This window comes from Ailuropoda melanoleuca, chromosome 3 (genome assembly GCF_002007445.2).
Source record: "Ailuropoda melanoleuca isolate Jingjing chromosome 3, ASM200744v2, whole genome shotgun sequence".
Taxonomy (NCBI): domain Eukaryota; kingdom Metazoa; phylum Chordata; class Mammalia; order Carnivora; family Ursidae; genus Ailuropoda; species Ailuropoda melanoleuca.
The window spans coordinates 115,881,800-115,909,685 of NC_048220.1; the positions used below are offsets into that span (position 1 = coordinate 115,881,800).

Sequence of the window (27,886 nt, forward strand, 5' to 3'; positions counted from 1 at the left end):
TGGATTCCATAGAGCCTTTGGGTTCTGCCAAAGTTTATCTATAGCCCTCTTTGGATATGGGGAAGACATGGAGAGAGCCAAAGGGGAGATCAAATAATTGAATTCTGGCTCCATCCTGATGTCTTCAACCAGAGCAGCTCCCAACTTTTACTTCTTGGCCATTTTGAATTTTCTTCCTTTAACAGATGAAGAAATTTAGGGACAGTGAGTATCAGAGGTGAATAAATGGTGGGCTAAGAAGGTGCAAAAAATAGGATCCTTCCATTTGCCAAACCAATGAGCTGCATAACATTCCTTATGCTCCTTATACTCTTTTTAGGAGTGGGTTTCACGTTTATCATATTCCTGAGATCCTCAGCCAGGCCAGTCATATTGCATTCAGATGGCCATGTCATCGGCATTGACTAATGGCAAATGTGGTAACTTTGGGGCTATTAAGAAATTGCAGTCATTGAGTGCAATGCACTTTGTTTTGACCTTTATTGATGTTAACTCCTTTGGGTTTGTTGCCCGTGAGTCCAGCTGAAGCCCTGACTCTACAGCCACACAATTTCAAAGTTACATTCTTAGCGATAGACTAAGAATTATCATGTCTCCTTAACAAACACTCTGAGAGAGAGAGGAGAAGATTTGATTCTGGGTTAGGGGAACCTACTCTATTAATTCTAGCTGTTTATGTTTTAATGCTATAATTCTGTAGTCTTTGGACATAATATTTCAAGAAAGGATACATCTCATTCTAGGTGTCTAGCAATCTGGCTTATATTGCTTTTATCCATTAAGATAATCAGATGGATGGAAACTCAAGTATTATATATCAACTCAAAGGTAAGAATTGTTTAGCCAGTATTATGAAAATTATATTAAACTATAGGCTAGCAGGACAAAGATGTGTTCTAGTTGAGCTTTAGAGTCCAAGACACAGGCTTTTCTGCTATTGGACTGGAGGACAGAGGCAAGGAGGCAGACTTCGACTTTAAGATGGGGAGACCTTTGCTGGAGCAGAGGAGACAAGGGAAGCAACTGAATTCAATTAAGGGCCAGTAGGAGCAGATGACATCTGCAGCTGGAGGAGATCATCCAGCAGCTGTGGCTGGATCATCGTGGTGACTGTAACCCAGACAAGAAAAACAGAACGTGGGAGGCAACCTGCCTGTAATTTCCTTATGCCAGCATTAAAACAATGTTAGGGCTTACTGATTTTTTTCATGAAGGAGAAAATTTCACCCTAAATAGATCTAGGTGTATTTTTTTTTTGGTAGAAACAAAAATAGTGAACATGACTTCCATTAATAAAAATCTTTATTTCTTAGACATTTAGGTAGTTTCCTTTTTTACATTTTGCTTTGAAAGACAATACCGTGACAAGAATCCTTGTTTGCTTTTTTTTTTTTTTTGCTTTTTTAGAGATCTTATTTATTTATTTGACAGAGAGAGAGAGAGCACACAAGCAGGAGGAGTGGCAGAGGAAGAGGGAGAAGCAGATTCCCTGCTGAGCAGGGAGCCTGATGTGGGGCTTGATCCCAGGATCCTGGGATTAGGACCTGAGCTGAAGGCAGATGCTTAATGGACTGAGCCACCCAGGTACCCCCTGTTTGCTCATTCTAATTTTTTCCTTAGGATAAAAACTTAGAATATAGATTTCTTTGATGAAGGGTGTATATTTAATTAAGGTTTTTGATAAGTAATAAAATTATTTTTTCAAAAGCTGTTGCATTCTTCTGTGGATTTCTTACCATTGGTTGGGGGAAGCACAAAAATTAAGCATGCACTGTTGCTTCAGAGACTCCTGAAGTTACACGGACCTGAATGGATTATTTTTACTGGATTAAATGTTCTGAGCACTCTCCTTGCCAAGGCTATAACCTCTTCCAAGGTCAATACTTAGCCTTTTCTTCTGCCCCTTGTTGCTACCCAAGGCTGTGGCTAGGTGAACTACTGAGCCAAACTGGGACAATTTTTTTTTTCTGAAGAATTTGTACCAAGAGGCATGAAATCCAGAAACTCGAGAATGTAGCTAGATGTACTAGATCCTGGAGCTCTGTGGTCACATAGAGTTAGGGAGAAGGGTGGACAGTTAGCAAACTCTATGTCCTGAATAAAGCTGAAATAGAAAACATTTTCTATAGAGGGGATGTAATGAAAGAAATGGATGCTGAACATCAGAGACCACGTGGCCTGAGTGATTCAACGATGCAGTCCCTGTGAGTCCCATTAGTATATCCTGTGGTTTGTTCCATAAGACCCTCCTCTGCTTTCTGGAGTTTGATCTATTTAGATTCTCATCCAAGACACCTCTGACTCCAGGTAAAATGCAAACCATTTACTTCAGAAACATAAGCCTCCAATCATAAATAGAGAACTGTATTTTTTGAAATATAAATTAGAACATGTCTGACATGGGCACCTGGGTGGCTCAGTTGGTTAAACATCTGGTTTGGCTCAGGTCATGATCCCAGCCAGGGTCCAGGGTCCTGGGATTGAGCCCCACGTCGGGCTCTCTGCTCGGCAAGGGAGTCTGCTTCTCCCTCTTCCTCGGTCCCTGCTCATGTGCTCTCTTTCTCTCTCTCTCTCTCAAATAAATAAATAAAATATTTTTTTTAAAAAAAGAGCATATCTGACAAAAGTTGATTGAATTTCAGAGTGGTACAGTTACATAAAAAAAAAATTAACCAGACCAGACCTGCTCTTCACTGTTTGAGCATGTGGAATTTCATGCACTCAACTTCACCTTGATGGACCTAGTACAATAGTTCTCAAACTAGCACACATCAAAATTACTTGGGGGTTTCTGATTCAGCAGTTCTAGGGTAGGCCCCCAAAATTTGTATTTCTAACAAGTCTTCAGGTAATGTTGATACTTGTAGCCTTGGGACCACACGTTGAGAACCATTGAAGCAGTAAGAATGTGGGGAAGTCCCTCAGAGAAGAAAATGATGCAATTTCTCCTATTTTTACTAGTCACTCGTGGGAAGATCTTCTTAATATTAACTCTCTTATCCTCTTCCTCCCTCTACTTCCCTATATCCCCCAACCTTCACCCCCTGGAAACCCTTTGTTACAGCTGCCATATTATACCATGGACAGCACTTAACACACTGCCTGGTAACAGGTGTATGCCCAGTGAACTGCCACATCCTGAAGGCAGCGACCAGTATGTGTCATCTATGTGTCTACTGATTAGCACCATGTCTAGACATGATAGGCATGGAATATAAGTGTGCTGACTGAATGATAGAATGAATGAGAATTCCTTTCTTTTCTTACTGATTCTTTAGATCCTTGACAAAGTCCATCTCTGGTGGACTTGATCCCTCCATTTCTCTCTGGTAAAATTGAGAGACTGTTGCTTATCTCTTTATTCACCTTTATTCTTAGAATGCAAATGGCTTTTCAGGATAGAATAAAGCAAGGTAAGGGAGAGCATGAGTGTGTATGCACATGACGTGTGCTCTGTTTTCCTTTTTTTTTTTTTTTTAAAGTAAGCTGTAGGCCCAACATGAGCCTGGACTCAAAACCTGAGATCGAGAGTCACATGCACCACTGAATTAACCAGTGAGGTGCTCCTGTTTTCCTTTTATTTCCTACTTGCTGTTCACGTGATACAATAGCTGTGTGAATTGTTGGAATTGGGCATTTTCACCGCACCATGTACCTTCTTGAAGAATGTCCCATTCATAGAGAGTTTTATTTTACCTTTGGTGGCTTACAACTCTTGGCTTTGCTTGAGTAGCAATGCATAACCCACAAAACTAGATGGTCGTTCATTCGCATCGTCATTCATTCGAATTGTCATTCATTCACATAATTTCTTGTGAGTCTAGGCATTTTGAGATAGCACAAAAAAGTATTGAACTAGAAATTAGCAATCCTGAATTCTGGTCTTAGCTTAAGCTTTAATTAGTTGCATGCTCTTAGCCAAGTCTCCTAATTTGGTTGTTCAATAATCTAAATATTCTTTCCAAATCTTACCACTCTCAGCATCTGTGAAGTTGAGAGGAATATGTTCTCAAAAGTGTGACATGCTTTAGGCATATATTTATTTTCATACTCATACTTTCGTATTTTTGGCTCATATGTTTTCAGTGGTAAAGAGATCATTTGGTTAAATAAAGGCATTCCAAAGGGCTGTGTTGCCGCCTTCTGTCCTGTGTCTTTAGATCCTCTCGAAGTGAATGAAAAAGAGAATTTAAAGAAGAGGAGCCAATTAGAAGAGATATTTTGCATTTATTCCCATGAAGAAGGAAGCTAGAGTTCTTGCCCAGGTCTGAGTGTTTGAGTATTTAATTTTTCAGTGAGCAGAAACCAGACCCATCAACATATCCTCTTTGAATATTTATGGTTTGTTCTATATCTTGTCCCTGTGGAATTTCCTGAGCGAAGAGATTGTATGTTTGACTCTTGAAGAAGATAATGTGATCTCAGAAATATGCTGTTTGGCATCTAAAGAAAGTCCAGATTTAAAGTATCAGCCTGGTCACTTGCTAACTTCTTCCAAATGTCCAGCTGTTATCATTACAATATGTTCATGTCTTGGTCTTGAGAAGTATAGTTTATAGCAATGTCACAATGGCAGAAGAGTTGGTAAGAATGTTTTTTCTGCATATTTGACTTGTTAAAGAAAAACAGTTTTGGGGAAGTGATGGTGAGGGTGGAGAAACATATTTTCATGGTGATGAAGCCACAGCAAATTTCCAGAGGAAGACAAGCTGCCACTTTCTTGACCTTTTGAGATTCCCCAGGAAGTTTAATTCTCCATCAGTTTGCTACTTCAGGGGAATGAGATCTGATTTTAAAAATTGGGCTGGTATATTGTAAGTACTTTCTTTCATAGGAACTGTGTTGAAGGTGATCCTCAAGCTACTTGGTGCAGAGTGTGAACTAAGATATCAATTTACTTTCATTTCCAGTTTTCTGATGATCTTTACCTAAAAAAAAAAAAAAGACAAAAATAAAAAACCTCAACTCAACTCGATTGAATTTTGGCTGAGTTGTGCCTCCTTTGAATAATATTTCCATTTGGTACTTACTGGGATACTCAGAAAACCTTAAAATCTTTAAAGGATCATGTTTCCTTTATGGAAGCAGAAAGGTACTTTTGACTTCTTGGGTTTCTTTAAAAAAAACCTTTATCCAAGTAAAATATATACACATCAGGAAAGTACACATAGCATCAGTGTAAAAATCATTAAATTTTCAGATACTGAGCACAACTGTGTAACCAGCACTTAGATAAAAAACCAAAACACGGTCAGCACTGTATAAGCCCCATTGTGCTCTGTTCTAGTTCCTAGCTCTTCACCACATCATGATGTTGACTTCTTTTTTTTTTTTTAAAGATTTATTTATTTTAGAGAGGCTGACAGAGAGAGCACGGGCGGGAGGGGCAGAGGGAGAGTGAGAGAATCAAGCAGACTCCATGCTGAGCATGGAGCCTGACCTGGGGCTCAATCTCAAGACCATGAAATCATGACTTAAGCCGAAACCAAGAGTCTGACGCTTAACAGACTGGGCCACCCAGTCGCCCCTATGACGTTGACTTCTAACAACATAGACTACTTTTGCCCGTTTTTATACTGTCGATCATGTTTTGGTCATATTAGACGTTATTCACTATGTACTCTTTCAGATCTGACTTCTTTGATTCAACATTACGTTAACGAGAGTCATTGTGTTACATATAGGTGCTAATCTTAATTCATTTTCATTTCTGAATAATGTGTAAATATGCAGTATTTATTAATTTTACTGTTGATGGAATTTGGGTATTTCTGTATTTCTGGCCTTTATGAATAGTTTGGCTATGAACATGCGAGGACATGTCTTTGGTGAATAGATGTGTGTATTAGAGTCGGATGTATACTTAAGAGTGGAATTGCTAGGTCATAAGATTTGTATAAGTTCAGCTTTACTAGATACTGCCAGTTTTCAAAAGTCATACCAATTTACTATCTAATCCTTGGCTTCTTTTGACTGGTATTCCCAAGGGTGCAACCCAGAAAAGGTAGTTGAACTAATGGCTCTGATATTAAAGCTGAATTGTGGTGAAAGGAAGACCCCTGCTGAATGTACCTTTCTTCCTCAAGGGTCTGATCTTTCCTTAACTCTTATTTAATGAAATCATAAATTCCTGTGCCTCTTTTGTTCAATTGAAGGTAACACTTAAATGATATTGTTTCGAGGTTCCCTTATAAGACACGAGGTGGTTTAAAATCATTTTTTAAACTGTCTATACTAAAGAAAAATTGAGAAATGTGAGTCTTTAAAGATATCCCTCTCTGACTAGTGTCAAAAAAGTGTTGAATGGAGCCCATTTCTAAAAAATTTTTGATGGTCTTTATTCAATTTGCTTCCAGCTCCCACTAAACTAGGACAAAGCGAAATGAGGAAATGTTGGAACAGTCCTTATTTTAAGAAAAAAGTGCTTTTTAGCAGGAGAAACAACATAACATCTACGAAAACATACTGACATATCTGTTTGAAAATATCTCCAGAGGAACTAGAATGAATTTGAACACTACCACACAATAAGGACATTTACTGTAAGAAAAGACACTCATCTAATTTTCTCTGGACCCCTTTCTTAGAGAGACCAGAGCATTTCAGATTACTCAACTAAATATTTCTAAATGCTTAAGATATAAACATTACTGTTATGAATTAAACAAATATAAGTAAATGTATACATTAAAGCAATTTAGTGTTTGTTATAGCCTGCATGTTTTTTTTTTAAATTTTTAAAAAAGATTTTATTTATTTATTTGACAGGGAGAGAGACAGAGAGCAGAAGTAGGGGGAGCAGCAGAAGGAAAGGGAGAAGGAGACTTCCTGCTGAGCAAGGAGCCCAATGTGGGACTCAGTCCCAGGACCCTGAGATCATGACCTGACCCAAAGGCAGATGCTTAACCAACTGAGCCACGCAGGTGTCCCTGCATGTTAGGTGATCTACAATTAATAATATTTGATCATATTTCTTATTTGACCTAAAGGATAATATTTTTGAAGATTTTATTTATTTATTTGACAGAGAGACAGCCAGCGAGAGAGGGAACACAAGCAGGGGGTGTGGGAGAGGAAGAAGCAGGCTCCTAGTGGAGGAACCTGATGTGGGGCTCGATCCTAGAGCACCGGGATCACGCCCTGAGCCGAAGGCAGACGCTTAACGACTGCGCCACCCAGGCGCCCCTGATCTAAAGGATAATTTTATTATATCCAGGAGTCCTAGGATATATATCTTCAGCTTTATTTTCTCACTTATTACTGTAGTCATGTAATTTAGTTTCTTGGTTCAGAATATAATATGTAATTAAACATGGCTTCCTTGCAAAAATAAATCATATAGATTCCAGGTTGGTATTGTATTATGAGTGAAACTTCCCCTCCCAAGTGTGTATTGTGTGATACGACTCTGTGTAAACACACACACACACACACACACACATCAAGCCTTATGGTGTGAGGTAGGGAAAGTTCATTTTTGTAAAATCAATGCACAGTAGTATAGCTGAAAGGACCCCTGAGCTCTGCTCAGATGTTTGGATTTTGTGCAACAAACAACAGCGAGCCAATTAAAGGTTGAATGAGATCAGAGGTGCTTTAGGAAGATGATTCTGGGAGGAATTGAAGTAGGAAGAAGATTTGGAAGCCCAAACTGGCTCATGTGACAGAACTCCTGAAAGTCATAACCATCTTTGTAGAACACTATGAACCATTATCATATTAAGCATAAAACAACTAAGAATATCATTTCATGCAATAAATACCATCTCATACCAAATTCCAGCATAGATGAGCTACAGCCATGTCAAGCTTTTAAGAAAAATGTGTGGAGCAAACGCATTCCACTGAGAAGAATCAATCTGTGAATTGCCCCACCTCGGGAAAGTCTTAAAACCACTCAGATTTGATTTAAAAAGATGTCTCTGGGGGCAGCTGAGTGGTGCAGTTGGTTAAGCGTCTGACTCTTGATTTAGGTTCAGGTCCTGGTCTCAGGGTCATGAGATTGAGCCCGGAGTCGGGCTCTACACTCAGCGTGGAGTCTGCTGAGGACTCTTTCTCCCTCTCTCTCAAATAAATAAATCTTTAAAAAGATGAGTCTCCGTCCACCTCTTGGAACCTCAGTATTCTACAGGAGTAAACCTTGAGAATGGTTCATTCTGCTGTTTCTCTAGGCAATGAGAAACATAAGAAAATAAGGGGTGTTCTGAAGGAGTTGACAAACGGTAAATGGTGAGAGGGAGAGGAATGCTAAAATGTTAATAACTATTATGTGGAAATCCTTTTTAATGAAACAAAATCTTCCATTCTGATTTGGGATTGGTGGTAGATCTTTCATGTTTGATAATCTTCCTTTTTTACATTCTTTTTTAAAAAAAAGCAATTGCATGTTTATAAGCAAAAACAGAGAAAGCACCCTCAGAAATCACGTTTGTTGTATCTCAGTGTTCATGCTGGATTGCTAGTGTTCAGAAGCAATGGAAGCATATGAATCAGGCTTTTGGAAAAACTGACCTCTTCTCTTAAGACAAAATGTTCTGTAAAGTATACGCCCCACACTTCCGCGTGACATTAATAAATAGGTCTTTAATTATGCTTATGTGCCTCTATTCTTGTCAGGCAACCAGCGATATACAGCAGAGCTGGAAAATCCCAGGTGGTTTATGGTTAATGACAAAGGAGCATCAGCAGCACTGAGTAATGAGGTATTTAAAGAATGATACAGCCTAATTTTTGTTAAGCCACTGCACAGATAAATTACTTGCTTGGATAGGTAGTTATGTATCGACCTTAATGATAATTGTGCACAAAACAAATTAAAAAAAAATCCCAACAGAAAGTTTTCAGCACAACCCTGGCCAGCTTGCTTGAACCCAAAGCCAGCTTAAGAGAGCTGTGGAATCAACTGTCTTGTAATGTTTGCAAACTAAAAGAAAGTAGCACATGAGCTTTGGCAAAGCACGGAAGTTGTAATTCTGTGCGCAAGGTATACATTTGAAAAGGACAGAGGCAGTGTGTTTTGCTGAGCGAGGAGTCAGACTTCGGTCCCAGTCCTACAAAACACTGATCATCACCTAAGGCAAATCCTTGGCTTTGCTTTCCTCCAAATGTAACCATGCCATAGTTCGCAAGTTATTATAACACAGCCTTTCATATAGCTACTAAAGCTTATCTCCTGAATTTTAAGCGGTTTGTATCTTAAATTCCTTCACCTGATCATGTAAACTTTTGTGGGCATAAAGAGGATGCTAATTATCAAAATGCGTTGAAAACAAGAATATTGTATATAAGGGAAATATTATTACTGGAAATGTTAAGCCATCTCGAGACATCGAGCACACCAAGAATTGGCTTTGATCTGCCTCAAAAATCAGGAGGTTGTAACTTTCAAAGAAAACTTTCATAAGAGATATCAGGGTAGAAAGGGCCAAGTTGTGTGTATAATTATTAACGGGGGCCAGTTTGTTTTATTGTAAGGCTTGCTCTGCCACCCTGAGCTAGGTTTCAACATGGCCTGAAACTGCATAAATGATGGTGAAAGTAAATGAAATAAATGTTCTCCTCCTTACTTTTAGAAAAGCGAGTCTAAAATCATATACAGACAGTCCAGTAGTGGAGTCAGGCTGTGCCTCATAGTCCATAACTAAGGAAATCATATCTAGAGTTGAACATTTTTATCTTGGCCCATGAAGACTACATGAAAGCGATTGAGGAAAAATAAATTTTGATACTTGTAAGACATAGAGATGAGATTTGAGGCAAGGTTAAAGGGCTTTGTATTATATATATGCATGTATATATAACCATATATGTATATGTTTGTATATATAAAATAACATGTTACAAAAGTTTTATACGTCAGTATGTGTTTTTATATGTGTGCATGTTTATATAGCATAATAAATACAGCATAATGACAAGAATCATATACTGGAGAACAAAATGGGAAAACTGACAAAATCCTCTGGGAGTGATTTTGAGGGACCAGTGACATTTTAAATATATTCATATAAACCTTTAAATTTTCCTTGAAAACTGGAATAATCTAAGCAAGCCTTCAACATATTTCCCCATGTGAAATAAAGACAAGCAGTAGTGTCTTGGGAGAAAAGATTTAGTGCAATCTTAACCTCACATGAAACTTGTATTTTAGGATAATTTTTTGAAAGAATAATCAAAGCATGTGAAACTGATGCCTAATTATATTATCATTAGTATACAGTAGATAGTGTTATCATTCTTCATAAAGTACTATGAAATAAGTATGTTGAGAATATTTAATTATGTGGATGAGTGAAATAATCAAGGAAAATTGCTAGTTAATTGCTTTCCTTAGAAATGCTATTAGGGGTGGCAATTGCCTAACACTCTTATGATTCATCCTACAGAAATAGGCTGTTGGGCTGCTCTCTGAAGAATTATTCTGGGGAAACTAGGAGGGAGAACTAGGACTTGTTGGTATACATTTTGTTCTTTATTCTTTATTCTCTGTAATGTGCCACTGCCACCGAGAAGCTTCCCTGACTTCAGCTGGAAGAACTTTCTATGAGCCCCAAACACTTTGGCTGTACTTCTATTGTGCTTCTCAACACGTGATATTTTAATTATTATTTCATGGGTTTATTTCTCCTTCCAAACTGGGAACTCATTAGAGACATGACTGTGTATTATTTTTCCCAAGCCCTAGCTTAGGGCCTGGCACGGAATAGGTGCTTGATGCAGGCTGTGGAGTTGAAAAGTCTCTTCTCATAGAACCAAAGGCAGCAGCCCTGGGAAAGTAGGTCTGAGCCAAAGGTTCTCTCATTTTTTTCTTCTCAGGACCTTCTGAAACAGTCTCATTACCTTTAAAAAGAATTGCCTGAAAAGATTGAATCTGTTGACAACCTTCTTTTCTTCCTTATTTTCTCTAAATGAAAATGGAAGGAAGGAAGGAAGGAAGAAGGGAGGAAGAAAATTTTTCTTCTCTTTACATTTCATCTCAGTGGAAAAACATTACTTGAAGGGTGTGACTATTTAGGAAAGTAGAACCATCTATAATTCAGGATCAGTTGTCTTTTGTGGATGATTTACATTATCTTGTAAATATAAATGCTGTGTAAATATGTCTTTTGAATTTCCCCATTTACTCTCACATGTTATAGATTGGGGTCAGTGTTCTATAAAATAGTTGAACCTGATGCCTTCTCAATATAAAGTTCTAGGATCCTAAGAAAATGTATATAATAACTTTCTCTCAATTCTTTTTTCTTATATGCATTGCAGACTCTGGCACCCGTCTATTCTCAAGGGTACATATCTAAAGTGTGCAGGCCTAATTTAAAAAAAATTAATTTGGAGTCAACAAGGGAAGAGGTATCACCACAAGTACACCTAGTGTTTAATAATGAGAATGAGAAATGAACTTTATTAAGGAATGCATGCCTCTAATCAGGGAGAAAGCAGAAAGTTGGGGGAAAAAAGGCAAAATAGTAGAACTGTAGGTGGTTTATAAATAAAAATAGGAGAAAGTAAAAATTTGATTCTGAAGATGTCTGTTAAGGATCATTTGCAGATAATAAGTGAAATAGTAGCTTAGAGAAAACCTGTCAGTTTTGAAAGAGGAGGAAAGTCCAACCAGAGAAATAAACCAGAGAGAGCATTCAGCGATGGTGGCACCAGGAGGATAACCTATGGATATAAGGAACTAGCATCATTATATTGGAAATTATCTTTCCTCCCTACCTGTCTATCTCTTGCAGACTAAATAAACACTTGGGGTAGCACTTAAGGAGGAAAGTAGGAAAATGAGAGCATATTGCCCACACACATACCCATACACACTAGAGGGCTTTAAAGCCAGAGAGGTAACTGTTGATGGATTACTTTGCAACTTACCTCTCTTAGTGTGATCTGGCCTCCTGGCCTTCTCTCTCTCTCTTTTTAAAAAAGTAATCTCTACACCCAATGTGGGGCTCGAACCTACAACCCCAGAATCAAGAGTCACATGCTCTACAGTCAGAGCCAGCCAGGCCCCCCGCCCCCCGGCCTACTCTCTAAATGAATGTCTGGCTCCATAGTCCAAATGTGTGTGTGTGGTTGTGTGTTGCAGAGATAAAAACTGAGGTAAAGATAATGTTAGAAAGTAACAGAAGCATAGAAAGTGGCAAGAGTGTTTGTTCATTTTTTCCTACAATGTGTCAATTATATCCCAGTTGATGTTGTACAAAAAGGACAAGAAAATGAAATGACCAAATGGCTTAATATATAAATTCCTAAGCATTTGCTTACATTTCAGAGATTTATTTTGACTATCAGGCTTTAATGTCAAAATCTTTCTAATCACATTTGGCTTATAGACTTGCATTGGGATTTCATGTCATTTTTGTTCTTCAGTTTCTTGACATATATGAAATATCTAATTTGTAGCTCACAGGTCCTGTGGGGATACCATGACAGTCTGGATAAAAGCCACTGCATTGGAAAAAAATAAATTGGCACAACAGTGTACCACATGAAGATCCTTTTCTTGGCTTTTCATTCCTCATATATTTGTTTTCTTTAGTGTCCCGTATATTTAAGATGTTTCTAAAAAGAACTTAACCTGGGGTGCCAGTTGGTTAAGCTTCTGACTTGATTTCTGCTCAGGTCATGATCTCAGCCTGGTGAAATTAAGCCCCAGGTAGGGCTCCTGGCTGGGCGTTGCTCCTCCTTAAGATTCTCTCACTCTCCCTCTCCCTCAAAAAACTAAAAACTAAAATGTAAATAAAAAGAACTTAACCTGATATATCAATATGATCATAAATGAGCATCCTTTATTTTATTTGACTTGGTTCCATTCCAACCCTGGAGCACGGACTTTGTTTTTATAATTTTATAGGTAAGGAAACCAAGACCCACAAAATTGAAGCAGCTTTCCTGAAGGCTCACTGCTGGTCAACTCGGTGAACCATCTTCCACCACACAGCATTACTGACTATCAGTCCTAAGTCATTTGAAGCTTGGAGTCACACAGTCCGGGATTTTGCTAATTCAGCTGATGATGGGAATGGCAATCATGAACAGATAGTATTGTTTCCACTTAAGCTGATTATGGCTTTAATTTCATATTTTGTTTTCTTTTCCTTTAGTACTTTCTGATGGCAAATCTAGAAAGCTCTTTCTCAGCCCAAATTGCCAGATTTATGCTCTAAAGCAGTTTTTGAATTACTTTGCAATATATGTATGTTATTAGGGGCCATTGTTTAACCCAGAAATTTGACCCCTTACTTCCTATTTTACAAGAGACTTAATGTCACGAAGATGCTTTATGGTGATGCGGGTAGATGTCGTTCCTATGCTCTTTGATCTTCGAGTTGCAGCAGTGTGCTAACCCCTGCTTCAGAGCTCCTGTAGTCTTCCCAGGACAGTTAGTAGAAGAAAATGTTATCTCAGGTTATTGGTGAAACTTAGACCTTAGACTTCATAATTTTTTTCAGTTTCCATCTGCAAAAATGAAGATGCTCTTCACTCCTTATCTCTTTGCTTCTCTCATCGTTGCCAAATCCCAGTTGGGGATAGTGGTCAGCGGCATTTGTTTCTTACTATTGACATTAGAGGGGTTGCCTCCCCATTCAGGAGAGGATCTGTTGACTTGGAGATAAATCAATGGGGACACTCCAATGCCAAAGCCAATAAGCATCTTTTCAGCTTTGATTCTAGTGTGCAAGACTCAGAATGTCACCATTTAGTTGCATGGAATGATCTCCATTATATGCTTGGTTTCAGAGGGGCCACACATGGGGAAGACTCCATTGGTGGCTTCCCTTCCATGTCAATATACTCTGCCCGGGGGTGTAAGTCACATTTGGTGTAAAGCAATTATGACAGTCATGTTGTTCCTTGCCAGTGACTTGTTTGAATGAGCATATGAACCTGACCTGGAAAATAATCTCTAAGTAATACATTGAGAAAGTCCTACTGTTATAAGATGTCATATGAGAACAGGATGCTTTGACTGTTATCTTATACCTCAAGGAAAAATATTAAATGCATACCAAGGATGGTTGAACAGAAAATCTGAAGGAGCCTGCATCCTTGATGACATCACTGAGCCATTGATTCAACATTGGGATGGCTTTTCTCTGGTCTTTTGATTAAGTAATGTCCTCGTGGCTTAAGCACACTAGTCAAGTTTTCTGTTACTTACAGCTAAAACTATTCCTAATTGATAGAATATCCTAAAAGGGAATTGTATATTACATGTCGCTTTTCAAAACTTTCAATATCACACTACAGAAGATCTTATACTATAATTAAAAGTACAGTTCATTCACATGGTAAATGGCAAAATCCAATAACACAAAGTCGAGAGGGCACTTGAATATTATGTTAAGGAACTAAACAAGAAATTAGCTTAGCAAATATGTAATGCATGAATGTGCCTTATTGGTTCAATGCCAATTATTTTTAATCCATAAATATAATACATTATATTTAATCCAATCTTAATTATCATCCTCCTATATCATATTAACATCAGTATTTATAGCAAATTTTTATATACTCACGTTTGTAGGTCGATTGAAGTATCAATGTGTACATAAAGCAAAACCATAAATTCAATATATTTAAAATAATATGGCACTGGTGGAGGCAAATGTGACAGTTAATTCTGGAAAAGCAGGCTCCAAACTTATAGATTACTTATGGTGCTCAAGATATCTGTGGCCAAGGTACATGTCCTTTCTCTGCCCACCTTTGCTCTCTGGTGAAGAGCGAGGGAATAAGAAAATATTTAGAGACCCTAGGATGATGAGCAGAAGGAAAAAATGTGGGAGGTTTGAATATGCTATTAACTAGAAACTGGTATCTAAGTATTTGAACCTCCGCTCTATGTATATTTTCTCAAGGACGGCTCACATATTACTTAGGAATGCCTGGCATCGGTACAATAAATAGAACATCTAGCTCCCTGATGCTCGAGTGCTGAAACAACGGTTGTTCTGAGGCCAGCACATTCTCATCCTGAACGAAAGCAAACCCAAGTCTTTAAGGGATTATTAGAGGAAGGATATTATTTTCTCAGTGACTCAAAGCCAGCTGTGAGGGCCTTTAGTACAGTTTATGTTTCTTCTGCTCCCCTCTCTTCCACCTTTGGCATGTCTACAATTGGATGAAGTGCTTTTCCTGAAATGGCAATCAGTATTAAATCCATTAGCTGGAAACCAAAATGTTTCCCTAATTGTTTAAAGTCTCGTTGCGAAAAGGAAGTTTCTATTGATTGCAATATGAGGGGAAACAATCCCAAGTTCATCATTTTTTTCCCTTTTTATAAACACAGATGAGACTGACATACTCAAAGTCATCAGATTTACTTTTTTCCAAAGATTCTCATTCATCACTAGAAGTTTCTACTCTGGGTTTCTTTGTGCCCGATCATTCTTTATTTTTTGTTATTTGCTGACCACTTTCTTCTTGGGCTTGTCTTGTATGCTATGCATCTTTGCCTTTTGAATTTTTTGAATTTTTTTTTATTGATTTGTAATTAATTTTAACAGTTCTTTGAACCATTATTCTGTCTTTTAAAAAATTAGTTGGCTGGGCCCTACGTCCAGAATACAGCACTTCTTTTCTTCAACAGACATTTCAGCTGCTCTCAAGCACCCATTGGTAGCTATTGCCCAATATTTGGAACCCCAATAATGCCTCTCCTTCGCCATGTCTCTTAGGTATGTATCCCTATTTCTTAGAATAGTGACTGACGCTTAGTGGGTGATGTTTAATGCTTCTTGAATGAATGCAGAAATTCAGGTGTTATTTTTTTTTTGTTTCATCAAAAACTCATTTTGACCAAAGAAGTTGACACCCCCGCCCGCTGCCAAACCCCCCCCCCCAAACCAAAAAACAACCAAAAAACCAGTCAGAATGAGGGCTTCTGCTGTGGTTACACAATATCTCATTTGGTTTAGGCTCTCAGCCTCTGATAAAGCTTTGCTTCTCTCCTCACTGAACCTGTAGAGTTGGACAATTTCTGAGCAAAGAGGAAAAACGTCTCTCAGTTAAAAATGCTTATAATCTGGGCCACCTGGGTGGCTCAGTCGGTTAGGTGTCTAACTCTTGATCTCAGGGTCATGAGTTCAAGCCCTGCATTGGGCTCCATGCTGGGGGTGGAGCCTACTTAAAAATAATAATAAAAGTAAAAAATAAAAAGCTTTCAGAAAAGGTACTTATAATCTGATATAACAAATCCCGATAAATGTGACATTACCAACTAACGTGCTCTATAACTTTGATATTTTTAGATGGGAGCTATAGACAAATTTACTAAACGTTTGTTTTGTAGACTCTGGCTTTATTATTCACATCAAGGGAAATTCCATCTTGCTTACAGAACCTTTAAAGACTGCTAGTCCAGAACATTTTCATAGGGATAATGAAAATTAGAGATTGGCTGAAGACTGGATTTAAACAGATTGTAGTAGTATACTTAGCAGGCAGTATTTAATTTCTTCTTAGATCATTAGTTATATAGCTTATCACATTGAGAAAAATCGCTGTACTTGATAACATAAAATTGAATTTCATTTGGCAATCATGATGAAGTACAGAACAGCAAGTATGCCCTCCTTTTCCATGGTGTTGACATTCAGGTATCATCAGTTTTCTTAGTGCTTTAAATTATATGCTGGAGTGGCTGCCAAAGTACTTGAAGGAGAATAAATAGAGATTTACTGATTTCAATTTGGCAGTAATTTTGTAGGAATGAGGATAGGCTGTTACAACATTCTAATAGTAAAACTCCAAAGGATTTTCAGTATAATCTTTATGTTTTAAACAGTGCTTAGTTGTTGAACTAAGATACCATGTGCTCTTGCAGTTGTCTTTGAGCTTTGTGCATTGGATAATCCTTTAGCATAATGAGTCCAGAGAGATGAATTAGCTATCTTTTTAGCTATTTCCTAGAAACAGTCCCTAGAAACTAGAGGAAAAATTTACTGAAAGACTGATGAAAGGTAGTTTGGTCCAATTGTGTGGTTACAGTTCCAAAGTAGGTACCTTGATTGATGCTGTGTTCTGTTTCCTTGGTGTTAGCAATGAGAATTGTTATACAGAACTTTTAGATTTGGGACATTGGGGGGCAAACAGAACAAAATGGAGAGCCACTCCTTTTGCTTTATTAAATTCAACTTATCTGGGGCTGTAGAAATTAACTTTTTAAATTTGTTTAATTATGTTCTATCTTTGTTTGTCCTACCTACCCATTGTGTGGCAATTTCCTTGAGGGCAAAGACTGTTTAGCTCAATCCATGTAACCCATAGCAGAAACCAGTAGGCTCACCAGGTTCTTACCTGATATTCTATTGGACAGGTTGTTATTTTAACTTTCCTTTTTAAAATCAAAAGGAAAAAGAAAAAAAAAACTAGATAGCAAGGTGGATTTTAAAACAGCATCAATATTTTCTTCTCAATGCTCCTAGGACAGAGACAGGATTTTTGCTTTGGGGCTGACCATTTCTGGGTCTCGGGAGGGATTCCTTTGTGAGCACTCTGAGTCATGCAAGGTGTGAATCAAGTCAAACTAAGTAGCATGTGTCGGGTACTTATTATGTGCTGGCACTGTTCTAAATGGCAGTAACTTGTTTAAGCCTTACAACAACCCTATGATATAGGTATTAATACTAACTTCATTCTATGAATGAGAAAACTGAGGCACGAGTCACACGGTTTAAGTGGTAGACTTGGGATTTGAAACCAGGAAGTCAGGTTGCAGAGCATATATTAACAGACTATCTCAGCTACTTCCTCATTTGTCTTGGAAGGGCTCCCAACAGTGCCAAAGGAATCCAACAGCACCTGTTTCAGACAAGGATTTTAAATGTTACATTTTATAACATAAAATGCCATCCCATGGAAGAGGATATATCTCTTCAGAGACTGTATGTATGTATGTAACCTATTGACTATGGTAGGCAGAATAGTGGCCACCCAAAGATATCTGTGTCCTCATCTTGGAGCCTGTGAGAATGTTGTTACGTGGCACAGGGGAATTAAAGTTGCAGATGGAATCAAGATTTCTAATGAGCTGACCTTAAAATTGGGAGATTATACTGAATGATTTGGCTGGGCCCAATGTAATCATAAGGGTTCTTAAAAGTGGAATTGGGATTCAGAATTCTGAGTCCACATTAGAGTCATGAAATATGAGAAAGATTTGACCAACACCACTGCAGGCTTTACAGATGGAAGGGATCACAAGCCTACAATGTTGGGTACCTTCCAGAACCTGGGAAGGACAAAGAAGTGGATTCTTCCTCTAGAACCTCATGAAAGAAGTGCAACCCTGCTACATTTTGATTTTAGCCCCATGAAACCCCTGCCAGACTTCTGACCTGTGAGATAATAAATTTGCATTGTTTTAAGACACTGTGGTATTTTTTTACATTGACAATAGGAAAGTAATATACTCAGTTATTTACTGTAAGTGAAGAGCTGGTAATTTCTCTGGTAGGCTGGAGATAGGACTTGTTACTGATAGGAGACAAAATAAAAATCTAAGAATCTCTATGTCAAGAAAAAGCTGACCTCAGAATTTTTTTATTAAAAAGTTAACTCTAAACCTGAGATTATGTCAGAGTTGTGTAATGTTTATGGTTTTTTGAAAGCTCCACACATGGATATAGTTCAAGATCGAAAAAGTATAAAACATACAATGATAAGCATGTACTTGCTTTTCAATATTTGCTTCTTCAGACTCCAGGGACAGAAACAGGATTTTACTTTTTGTCTTATCACCTAGGATTTTACCTTATTACTATGCTACCTACTTTCTTTCCTCAGAGGCCTCACTAACACCATTCCTTCCAGAAGTATTTCATGTCTATATGAACATATGCTTATGTGTAGCCTTTTCCTCTTACATAACAGTAATATCCTGGACACACTGCACCTTTGCATTGATTTCTATCTCAAATTCAGAAAAAATCTCATGGTCATGAAACATAGGCCAAATAGAATGTTAATGGACTTGGCGGGAAGAGAACTATTTATGATGATTTCCCACATTTCATAGAGGTATTCTATAAATTGAGACACATCCAGGGGAACGCAGTAGTAAAGAGTATGTGGTTCATGCAAAACAAGTACTCAAAATGTTATTTAATGAACTAATGAGTAAATTTTAGAAGACTGAATGATCAAGCCAAGATCCCATTTCCAGGTCATTGCAGAAATTCCTGGGAAAGAAAACNCAGCTTCTTGCAGAAATTCCTGGGAAAGAAAACATAAATACCCAGGATATAAGTTCTGACTGAAACTTGACCCTTCAGTCTCAAAGTTGAGGTCTGATTGGCAATGGCAGAAGGTGAGGGCAAAACCAACCTGTCATTTCAAAGTTGCAGGTGTGTCTGCTTGAGCTGGAGACTTGAAGACACCTTTAGCAGAAAGAGTTCTTTTGTTAGGGAAACCACAGGACTGGGGTAGTTGGTTTTATAATTACAGAGCTTTGTCCATAATTAGAAAAGTGTATGTTTGAGAGTTATGGCTCTCAGTAACTAAACTGCTCTATGTGACAGTGTTGAAAGGTGTTTATGTTCTAGCCAGAGCTGTATCTCTGAACGTGGTGACTTTAGATAATTTCTAAATTTACCGATACAGAAATAGTCACTTACTCTTGTGAAAATATTTTGTGTGTCTTCATTTTCTCCAGATGAACTTAGTAGCTGAGCTTTAAAAAGGTTGGAGATAGGAGGATGACACCTTGCCCCGTGTCTTGAATCAGCTTAGATGAGTGATGAATTCTGTAGGGCTCTGGATGTAGCTGTATTGCTTCAAGGTCCAGCTGACAATGTATAGCATAAAACTGGGGGAGGGCTTTTCATCTCACCTTTGGCACAGAGCCCAGCACCTTTCTGGCATCAAAGGACTGGAGACAGAATCTTTGACGTGGACATTTGGTTTCTCACAATGGGCCTCATTTGCAGTGGCAGCTGGGGATTCCTTCAGGAAGCTTTGTAAGCATGGTGACACATACACACTCACACACATCACCATACATTTACGTAGTTTCTTTATATTTCATATAAACTGAAGTGTACTAGACATAATGTTTTGCTCACTTGTACATTGTTTTGTATCTTAAGGGATTGTCTGCAAAATAAAAAGGGTATGAGAGTTGATAATGATAAAAAATGTCAATAACGTGTACTGAGCAATTACTGTGTGCCAGGTACTATGTGCTTTATGGGTATTTACTCATTAATCTCTACAGTTGCTCAGAGAGTTTCATAGATACCTCACAGAGTAAGGATCTTCTTGGCTGTAGACGTTTTTAAGCAGATGTTGGCAACCATCTGCTCTAAATGGAATAGAGAAGGTTCCTACTTTGGGGGGTGAGTCAGAACAGGTGATTGCCAGATCCTTTCCAAGTGTAAGTGCTTAGGATTCCACCAGATAATGATGGAGTGCAGGGGTGGGGTTTGGAGTGTTCCGTAATGTTTGGCAAGGACCTATGAAGACTTGAATTTCTCTCTTGCTTTGGGGTAGTGATTGGTGCAAGTTAGAGGGGATGAGGGCTGTTACTAATGCTGTTCTCATTGACCCGAATCAAGCTCGGAGTGGCCTTGCTCTGTCTTTGAGATTGGGTCTGTGACCATGATTAAATCAAGTTATAGAACAAACTGGAGGTCTGTAGAGGAGAAGCTCTGTCTTATTTTTTTCTAAGAACTCTGAGGCTTTTTCAAATAACAGATATGTACCCAATCTCTTATCCTTTACTTCAGCTTAATCTCTGAGCTACAACAGTGGCTTCAAATGGCAAGTTTAGGTCATCCAAATATGTTGTCATACAGTTGGTATGGCAGCACTAAATTAATGCTTGCTAAAAAACAATTTTTAGAAAAGATTTGCTTATTTATTTTAGAGAGAAGGAGAGCACAAGAAAGCATGAGGGAGAGGGAGTGAGGCAGAAGGAGAGGGAGGGAGAGACTCAAGCAGACTCCCTGCTGAGCTTGGAGTCCAACACGGGGCTCGATATCATGACCTTGAGAGATCATGACCTGATCCGAAATCAAGAGCTGGACGCTTAACCTACTGAGCCAACCAGACACCCCCAAAAAAATTTTGATCAAAGGAGCAGACTATTAATTTCTTCATTAATTCATCAGTGATTTATTTGTCAGGAACCATTTTTTTTCAAATTTTTATTTAAATTCTAGTTAGTTAGCCTATAATGCAATATTGGTTTCAAGAGTAGAATTTAGTGATTCATCACTTACATTTAACACCCAGTGCTCATCACAACAAGTGCCTTCCTTAATGTACCCATCACTCATGTAGCCCATCCCCCATCTACCTCCCTCAATCTGCTGTCAGTTTGTTTTCTTTCCTGAAGAGTCTCTTATGGTTTGTTTCCCTCTCCCCTTTTCTTTTTTCCCCCATTTCCATATGTTCCTCTGTCTTGTTTCTTAAATTCCACATATGAGTGAAATCATATGGCAATTGGTTCTCTCTGACTGACTTGTTTCACTTAACGTAATACAGTTTAGCTCCAGCCACTTCACTGCAAATGGCAAGATTTCATTCTTTTTGATGGTACAGTAATATTCCATTGTGTTCTTTATCCATTCATCAGTCAATGGACATTTGGGCTTGTCAGGAACTGTTCTAAATGCTTGAAAAATAATGAGTACTCTTTGGAGGGATAAGCACATGAGGAAACAACATAACTGAATGCTGTATCAGTGCTGCAGTGGAGATAAGAGGCAAATGTGGTGACTGAGGAGGAATGACTTCTAGTGATAGAGGCGTCACAGTGGCAGTCATGGCTCAACTGGGTTTTGAAGGGTGAATTGGATTTCACCAAGCAAAGAAGAGAAAGAAGATACTCAGTTCAGGGAGGTGATAGCTCTGTGGCTTGGAACTCTGAAAGATCAGCAAACTGAAGATGGGGGGATGTTCACAGCTGTAGCAACGTGGGGGTGGGGGTGGTGGGGTGTGTTTATGCTGGAGCAGTGTGTAATTGTGTGTGAAGTAGAGTAATGGAACCCCCGACATCTGAAATGGCGAGTAATTTCTGCAGCTATAAACCAAATGTCAGTCTTCACTACAGGCCAAGAAGAGGGGGTTGTTTATTTATTTATTTTTTTGTCAGCCACATCCGCACACACAAGATCGCGATCTCCATCTGCGGTGTTATCTTTAAATAGAAATGGAACTTCCTGCTGAAGGCTCAGAGGCATGCTTTTGGTGAGCCCCATTTACATGCTCTGTGACATCTTCCTCACACAGTCTCACCACAGCTCTGTCAGTGTCTGTGGTGGTCGGAACATTTCATTCCCACCCCAGATGGTGAGCACCTTCAGGGGAAGAATGACGCCTTAGGATTCTCTGAAGCTTGAATGGATTTGCCTTAAATGTTGACCGAATGACTGAATGAATTCCAGTCACAGGCCATCCTGGAGAACCTGTGAATAGTCTGACCTTGGCTTTTGCCACTGTACGCATCCTCCTTGTCCAGGCTGCCATTGACAGCCCCTAACGCTGCCACTGTCACCTGTTAGAAAAAAACATTCATCTGGAGGCTAATGTTCTAAGTTCCCTTGTTTCAAGCTGTGGAACAGCAGTCATTAGATTAAAAAGCCAGTGGTTAATTAAAGTGCTGAAGACTTTCTTTGGGAGGGCTCACCTCCTTTGCAGACCTTTGTAGGGTCCTCCTATCCCTGCTCTTCCCTGAGGAGTACCCCTCACCTCACACTTCTCCAGCAGAATCTGCAAGCTTTGCATAACATCTAATTTTACCCNCCAGTGGTTAATTAAAGTGCTGAAGACTTTCTTTGGGAGGGCTCACCTCCTTTGCAGACCTTTGTAGGGTCCTCCTATCCCTGCTCTTCCCTGAGGAGCACCCCTCACCTCACACTTCTCCAGCAGAATCTGCAAGCTTTGCATAACATCTAATTTTACCCCCTCTTTGTCCATTCCCTTAGGGCCTTGTTCTCTGAAGTTGGCTAATGGCTTAAGTCATCTGTGCCAAGGTGCTAGAGTCTGGAAATTCAAGTTGAATTTTAATAGGGACTTGGTGGAAACAGGGAATTGACCTAAAAGAGAGAGAGCATTCTGGGACTTTTGACCTTTCTCATATCAATTACTCATCTGGACCTGGATTCAGAATTCCATTATCAGAGGCAGCTCAGAGTAACTCAAACTCTGTTTAGGCTCTTCAAGCACAAAATAGCGAGATGATGAGCAATTCTCTGAAAGCAGATGAAGTTGAGGGTAGTAAAATGATTCCCTCTCCTCCCATCACTGCTGGGAGTTTATTTAAAACAAACAAACAAACAAATACACAAACAAACAAACATATAGCAGGAGACTAATTGTGACTGAAATAAAGGACATCAAAAGAATCTTCCTAATTAACTTAAATACTGATCGTTATTATTAGAAAATGAGTCAGCCTAAAAGCACACATAATTGCAATCTTCCTGTGTTGTGGGAAGCCTAGAGATTGAAGAACGACATTATTAGCAGGAAAGGACAGGCCATGGTGACATCCAACATAAGGAAGAGACAGTTTTGCCATCACTTACTGTGGTATGTGACATTTGCTTGACTGACTGCAAAGCATTCGATGCCCAGGAGGCTGCTAGTCTTCACCACACAGCCAGTGGATGAGTGGCAAGCGCATACTACAATTCCTGTTTGGCAAATGGGACACTGAGGAACTAGAAATTGTAACTAGAATTAAGTGAATCATTAAAGTTTAGGGCAAACTTGTGAGAGAGACCTTGGTGCCTTATTCCTCTTGCTGTGCTCTTTTCCCTCCCTTCTTGATGCTTCTTGCTGATTGCATAGTACTCCTATTAAAACTTTCCTTGGGGAAACAGTGTATTTTTTATGCCTCTGTGTGAATGAATATTATCCTAATTGGGCAGTTGACTATGAACTCTGACCTCTAATAATATACAAACATTTTTTGAAGGGGCTCTCCTAACCCTAAATTCCTAAGAGATTACAGGCATCCATAATTAGCATAAATCCGGTGGATGGGGAAGGAGGAAGGGAACCCAATCTTTCCTGGTGTCCCTGACATCCCATTGCAGACCTGCCTTGTGTAAGGTAAGGTATCTAGGAACAGGTGGAGTAGCAGAGAGCAATTGAGTTTTTTCTGATGAGGCAGGTGTGAAAGGCTGATTTGCTAAGTTAACCAAAAGAGATCCTTTCATGGAGTATATATTATGAGAAATTATGTGAGAAATATGTGATGCCCAGTTTGGGGATTATTGATTAGTAGAATTGATGTCTCAGTTCAGTCAAAATACAATAAACAAAACCAATTTGTATGTCATTACTTATTCAGATATTTCTAGTTATATGGCTTTAGGTAGGTGTTCTTAATCTTATTAGTGCCATGAACTTTGGGGCAGTCTTGTGAAGTCTTTGGGTTGGTCCCTTGACAAAATAGTATTTTTATTTTTTTTTAAGATTTATTTATTTGAGAAGGAGAGAGAGAGCACGCATGAGCAGGAGGGGCAGAGGGAGAGGAGGAGAGAATCTCAAGCAGACTCCTCGCTGAGCACAGAGCCCATCATGGGGCTCCATCTCACGACTCTGAGATTGTGACCTGAGCCAAAACTAAGAGTCAGATGCCCCTGGCATGGTATTTTTAATGCATAAAATCAAACACTTATAATTTCGAAGAAAATCAATACTACTGAAAGACATTCATCAAAATTTTTGAAAATTTGTAATATATGCTTTATTAATGAATTAAAAACAAGAACTAGTGCACAGACTTGATGATTTCATAACTTCATAGTAGCGATGAGCACAAATAATATTTTAAGGTTTCTGCAACAACTATATTGTGGTATTAAAATATCTGAGATTTCTATGGAGGTGAAGTTACAATTAGCTGAATACCTGAGGCTACTAGTGACTACTGGTCCGTGCTTATAGTGGAATGAAATGCTATGTTTAATTCAAGGTTGGTGAAAGGTTTGCAGCAGGCTTCTTGGCTTAACAGTCTGTCTACCTCCTTGAACCGTGTGATGCTGGAGGGAAAACACAGCAATTGAATTACAGCTCTGAGTTCGAGTCTCCATGAAGACGTTATTTCCAGGGTGACTCAGCTATTTTAGTTAACCTTTTGGAATTTAATTTGCTTTTTTTTTTTTAATTTGCTTCTTTTTAAATGGGAAAATATGACTTTTGCATGAAGTTATTGAGCAGACTAAATGATATAATGTATATTCAACATTTAGCACAATGCCTGTCACGAAGAGGGAGCTCAGCAAATAACTCGAGCACTTTTTTCCCCATGGTCGAAGGAAAAATGAAGTACGTAAGATGCTTTGTAAAGGTTAAGTCTTGCATTAAGATCATGGTTCTGAGCAGGTTGCTGCCTGAGACAATGTACATACAGTCTCTTAGTTTCAAAAGAATTTGAGAAGGAAGATACTTTGGAAAATGTATTCCATTTTATGTATCTTTAAACCAAGCCATAAATCTAGCTGTCTAAAATTTCAAGTCTCTAAAATTCAAGCAAGTTTTCAGGAATTAGTCGTTAAAAGGTAATGAAAATTCCAGTGAAATAAGATACCATTTTAGGATTTGGAATGCTGGCTTTACTGTTTTATGGTAATATTAAGATTTTAATTGAGTTCTCATCTTCTCCCATGCAGAACCGAGAGGGGGTGACATGCCAAGCAGCCACGTAGGAGCCCGTGTGGAAGAGGACAAATCCCCATTCTGCTCATGAGTCAGCCACTCCGTCAAGACGAAAGTTAGAAACAAAGCAGGTACTGGACACAGTGGCCAGTTTCAGGTGCTTTGTGGACATATCCAAAACCGGTTAATTGAGAAGAAACTTCACATGATATTTTCCCCAGTGAGACCATCCTGAATTTTAGCTTCTTAAGCTGTTAAGAAGTTAATGGATTTTGGGAATTTTTATTGTTAATATTCCAGATAGCTAATCTCTAATCATCAGATATCATAGAATCTGGTAAAATTTATTTGAATTTTACAACTTAAAATGCTAACTTTTAAAAAATAGAACATATTGTGTGATATATATAAGGCATAAGTATTCAATTTAGTGAAACTTGTCTAAATTTCTATTTTCAGATTTGGGAGGCTACAATCAAGGTCATTTGAGAAGTAGGACCCAGTGTATTACCATTACCTATGGGCATCCACAAAGAAATTTACAGACGTGGGAAAGGCTAGATAATGAGAATGCTCCATAAGGAGGCACTGAATTTCACCAGGGAGAAATGCATCTAAGTTGCTTCACAAACGTTAAGAAATATACCTACATAATTGTATGTTCCATTTTCCATGGTCTTTTCTTTGTTCATTTCATGTGCAGTGATTAAAAAGATATATTGTACATTTTATTATCTCTTATGTTTTCCAATAAATACAAACCTGGAGTGCTTTTTTTTCTTTTTCATTCTTCTCAGAGGTGTGGTGAACATTGAATAAGATAATAATTTTGAAATAGTTATGTCTTGTCTGTTTGGGCTGCTATAACAAAATACCACAGACTGAGTGGCTTATGGATAATAGAAATTTATTTTTCGGAGTTCTAGAGGCCAGAAGTCTGAAATTAGGGCTGGCATGTCAGGTGAGGGCTCTCTTTCAGGTTACAGATTTCTTGTATCCTTAGGAGCCCTTTTTATAAGGCACTAATCACCTTCCAAAGGCCCCACCTCCTAATACCATCACTTTTAGGGATAAGAATTTGACGTATGAATTTTGGGAGGACACACTCTGTGAGACTGTGATTTATAAGAAATATATGTTGGGTCATTTCGATGACCAAAATATACAGGAGTCCCCCTTTTCTGCAGTTTTGCTTCCTGCAGTTTGTTACCTGAGGTCAGCCGTGGTCCAGAAGCGAATGATCCTCCTTCTGACGTGTTATCAGAAGTTCGCTGGGAGCCTAATGCTATGTCACAGCGCCTACCTCATTCCCCTCGCTTCACCTCATCACGTAGGCATTTTATCATCTCGCATTATCCCAAGAAGAAAGGTGAGGACAGTACAATAAGAAATTTTGAGAGAGAGAAGCCACATTCATGTAACTTTCATTATGGTATATTTTTATAATTGTTCTATTCTATTATTATTGTTCTTAATCTCTTTGTATGCCTATTGTGTAAGTTAAACTTTATCATAAGTGTGTATGTGTGGGAAAAAATACAGTGTGTATGGGATTCTCTGCTATCTGCAGTTTCAGGTATCCACTAGGGGTCTTGGGATGTATCCCCTCGAATAAAGGAGGACTACTGTATTTCTCATATATATTTGGCTTCCGTCAACAGTTCCTGGCTCACAGTTCCCCAAACTCTTGGCATTTCCTAAGTGTTCAGAGTGACAAAGGTGTCTTATGTTAATGAGATGACTTCTGGAAAGCACCTAAGGCTGGGGGGTACTTTCCAGGAGAACCAACCGTATGATCAGGTTGGAACTCCCAGTTCCACTCCCCAGCCTTTGGGGAGGGGAGAGGCCCCTCAAGGTTGAACTCATTATCGAAGGCCAGTGATTTAATCGATCCAGCCTATATAACGAATGAAGCCTTCACAAAAACCAAGAGGACCGGGTGTGGAGAGCTTCTGGGTTGGTGAAGACTTGGAAGCTCTGGAAAAGTGGTGCTCTGGAGAGAGTATGGAAGCTCCTCTGCCTTTCCCCAAGCCTTGCCCTGGTCTGCTCTTCCATCTGTTGTTCCTGAGTTATACCTTTTTATACTAAACCGGCAACCAAGTAAGTAAAAGGTTTCTCCAAGTTCTGTGAGCTGTTCTAGCAAATTCATTGAATCCAAGGAGTGAGACTTGGGAACCTCTGATTTACAGCCGGTCGGTCAGAAGTACAGATAACAACGTGGTCTCTCAACTGGCCTCTGAAATAGCGGGGGCCATCTTGTAGGATTGAA

At 38.8% G+C, this 27,886-nt stretch overlaps 1 long non-coding RNA gene across 1 annotated transcript in view; it reads left to right on the plus strand.

Moving 5' to 3' along the window:
• Positions 1–26,447, plus strand: part of LOC117801588 — a 73,347-nt gene extending 46,900 nt beyond the window's left edge. The window contains exons 3-4 of the long non-coding RNA XR_004624298.1: positions 25,632–25,748; positions 26,077–26,447. This is a non-coding gene — a long non-coding RNA (uncharacterized LOC117801588). The remainder of the gene's footprint in view (positions 1–25,631; positions 25,749–26,076) is intronic.
• Positions 26,448–27,886: the final 1,439 nt, after the last annotated feature.